Source organism: Chiloscyllium plagiosum, chromosome 3, assembly GCF_004010195.1.
Source record: "Chiloscyllium plagiosum isolate BGI_BamShark_2017 chromosome 3, ASM401019v2, whole genome shotgun sequence".
NCBI lineage: Eukaryota > Metazoa > Chordata > Chondrichthyes > Orectolobiformes > Hemiscylliidae > Chiloscyllium > Chiloscyllium plagiosum.
In genome coordinates this window covers 34,611,650-34,615,195 of record NC_057712.1, presented here as the reverse complement: position 1 = coordinate 34,615,195, position 3,546 = coordinate 34,611,650, and positions in this window count along the sequence as shown.

Below are 3,546 nucleotides of genomic sequence, written 5' to 3'. Positions count from 1 at the left end.
TGGTCAGCCATGATTATATTGAATGGCGGTGGAGGCTCGAAGGGCTGAATGGCCTACTCCTGCACCTATTGTCTATTGTCTATTGTCTATTGAATTTAGAAGGAAAACAGCAATTAGATACAATGCAACAGTTATAGAGTGAACAGAGATTGAGGGATCTATTTTACTTGAAAGGATTCATGGTAATACATTTGAAGAAGGGGGAAAGAGTGCCCGTTCAGACAAATTGTTTGCGATCTCAGTTTTGACTGCAGAAGGAAAGAGTAATTAAGTTGGTTAGGGAGAATTTTTGAAGAAGAAAAATTAGATCTCTGGAGAGGAAGTGAGTTGGCAAAAGTATGAAAAGATGAGGAATGATACAGAATTTCTCTTTGATGGAGAAGGAGCTGAAGAACATAATGAGGAACACTTGATATATGTGATGATGAGGGCCAGAGGAAGAAGTTATGAAAAGGAAATTGTGAAAACACACCTTTAACACTAAGGCTGGTACTGGAGTCAGAGGAAAACTTGAGTATTGAGAGATAAATGTACCAACATCTAAAGTGATCAAGACAAATTTGACGATGACCGATCAGGCTAGTTGTGAAGCAGATGGCCTTGATTCTAAACAAGCAGGGGTAAACCGTATGGCAGGACAATAATAGGATATAAGATTATGAGTGGCATGTAGGGAAAAAGGCATCATAAAGAGAACCAAGACTGTTCAACAAATATTAGCACCAACAAAAATTAGAAATATTAGCACCATCACAAGGTAAGTATAACTGTCCATTCTGCATCTCTCTAACTTTACAGTAAGATGTACAGGTTCATGCAATATTAAACTGCAAATAACAGCTGCTACTTTTCCTTATTTGTTCCCCAGTGCCATACAAAACAATACCCACAAATTATTAAGACTGCCCAATGTCACATTTGCACACTTAAAATTGGCAGAGAGGTATGATTAAATTTTAGTGGCTGAAGTAACATTTTTGTTGGAACAAAATTAGATTCAGATCCACTTCTGTACAGATAAAATGAACACATCATTGTTTAGTTTAGATTGTTTAGATCTCCTATAACCTCTTCCATCAGATAGAAGCTTGAACACACACACCAGCAAGTTCAAGAACAAGTTCATCCCAGTTATTACTAGACTGATGAATGGACTCTCTGGTCTTAAATAATACTGATATTGCTGATGTTGATCCCGCCTAGCATACGCCTGTGCACTGTAATCTCTGTGCACCTATCTAAATTTTTTTACAACCTTTGATCCGTGCATCCTGGCTTATTATGATCTGCCTGTATTGCTCGTAAACAAAGCTTTTCACTGTACTTCAGTACATGTGACAATAATTAAGTAAAGCAATCAGTTTGTTATTTATATAATATAGCCCCGATTACATTAGGAATTACATTAGGGACTGATAAACTTATCTGGATTCTACAGAAGCCATTTCTATTATACAATAATGACTCCAAGGCCAGAAAGTCATTTCTCGATCCTGGTTCAAACTTGTTTAATTCCTCAATTCCAGTTTCATTCTCTGAAACAATATTGCACTCAATTTTATTCACAATTGCAAGTCACTACAAGCACCCATAGCCTACTTATTCACCCAATCAAAATTAGTTCCAAATTTCAGTCCTTTCTGTAGCCTGAACCTGACTTCATAGCTGTTTGCAATGTAGAAGACAAGCACTTGTCCATGTTTCAAGGTTTCCCAAAGTGAGGGGCAGGACTGGGGCCCCAGGAGGAGTCAAAAGCTGAAATGTTGGGGATAAAAGCTCTGAGATGGCAATGGCTGTGGTTGGAACATTCAAACATTGAAAATAGGAGCATTCACCCCACTGAACCTGCACTACCATTCAGTCTGATCATGGCAGATCATCTAACTCAATACCTTGTTCCCTCTTCCTCCCCGTACCCTTTGATCCCTTTTACCTTAAGAACTATATCTAACATCTTCTTGAAAACATTCAATGTTTTGGTCTTAACCACTTTCTGTGGCAGATAATTGCACAGACTCACTTGTCTCTGGGTGAAGAAATTTCTCTTCATCTCGGTCTTAAATGGCCTACACTATATCTTTGAACTTTGACCCTGTTTCTGGTCTCCCTGATCATCCGGAACAGCCTTCCTGCATTTGTCTTGACTAGTACTGTTGGAATTTATTTTCTTATTCTAGATTTTTATAGATCCTCATCATTGTTCTGAACTCTACTGAATACAGACCTGACTGATCCAGATCCTCCTCATGTTTTAGTCTTGCCATCCCAGGAATCAGTCCCTTGTTGAACTCCCTCCATAGTCAGAACATCCTTCCTCAGATAATGAGACCAAAACTGCACACAATACTCTAGGTTTTGTCTCACTAAGGCACTATACAACTGCAGCAAGACATCCCTGCTCTGTACTCAAATCCTCTTGCTATGCCTTCTTCACCACCTGTTACCCCTGTACGCTTACTTCCAGTGAGCAGTGTGCAAGGGCATCTGGGTCTGCTTGTACCTTCCTCTTTCCTAATCTATTGCCATTCGGATAATAATCTACCTTACTGTTTTTGCTACCAAAGTGGATAACCTCACGTTTATTCATATTATTCGTCATCTGCCACTCATTTGCCCACTCAGTCAACTTGTGAAATGTAACATCTGTGTAACATCTTTGTATCCTCCTCACAGTTCCCCCTCCCACCCAGCATTGTGTGATCTGCAAGCTTGGAGATGTTACATTTAGTTCCTGTACCTAAATCATTAACACATTATTAATATCCGAGGTCCAAGAATTGATCCTTGTCGCACCCCGCTAGTCAGAAAAAGACCCATTAACTCCTACGTTTGCTTCCTGTCTGCCAACTAGTTCTTTGTCAGTACCCCAATACCATGCATTTTAATTTTATATGCTAATCTCTTTTATGTTGGATCTCATCAATACCCTTCTGAAAATATAAGTAAACCACATGTGTTGGTTTTCCTTATCTACAAATTACATCCTTGCCAAATTTCCGTAGATTTGTCAAGCATGATATCCCTTTCATAAATCCATGCTGAATCTGTCCTGTCACTGTTTTCTGAAAGTTCTGCTATTAAAACTTTCGTATTGGCTAATAGTATTTTCCCATTATTGATGTTAGGCTAACCAATCTATAATTCTCTGTTTGCTCTATATCTTTTTTTAAACATTAAGGTTACATTAGCAAACCTTTAATCCAGAGGAAGTTCCAGAATCCATAGAATCTTGAAAGAATGAACACCAATGCATCTATTATTTCAAAGGACACTTTCTTAAGTACTGTGGAATATAGATTATTGGGAACAAATATAGAAAATTCTATAGGTCTGGCAGCATCTGTTGAGAGAAATTAAAGTCCAGTGATCTTTCATCGGAGCTTCTGACTCTGTTTTCTCTCCTTAGGTGCTGTCAGACTTGCTGACTTTCTCTCATACTTTGTGTCTTTGTGGTAGATCACCAGCATTCGCATTTCCTTGTTTTATTGGAGATCATCAGACCCTAGGAATCTGTTGGCCTTTGATCTCTTTAATTTCATTAACACC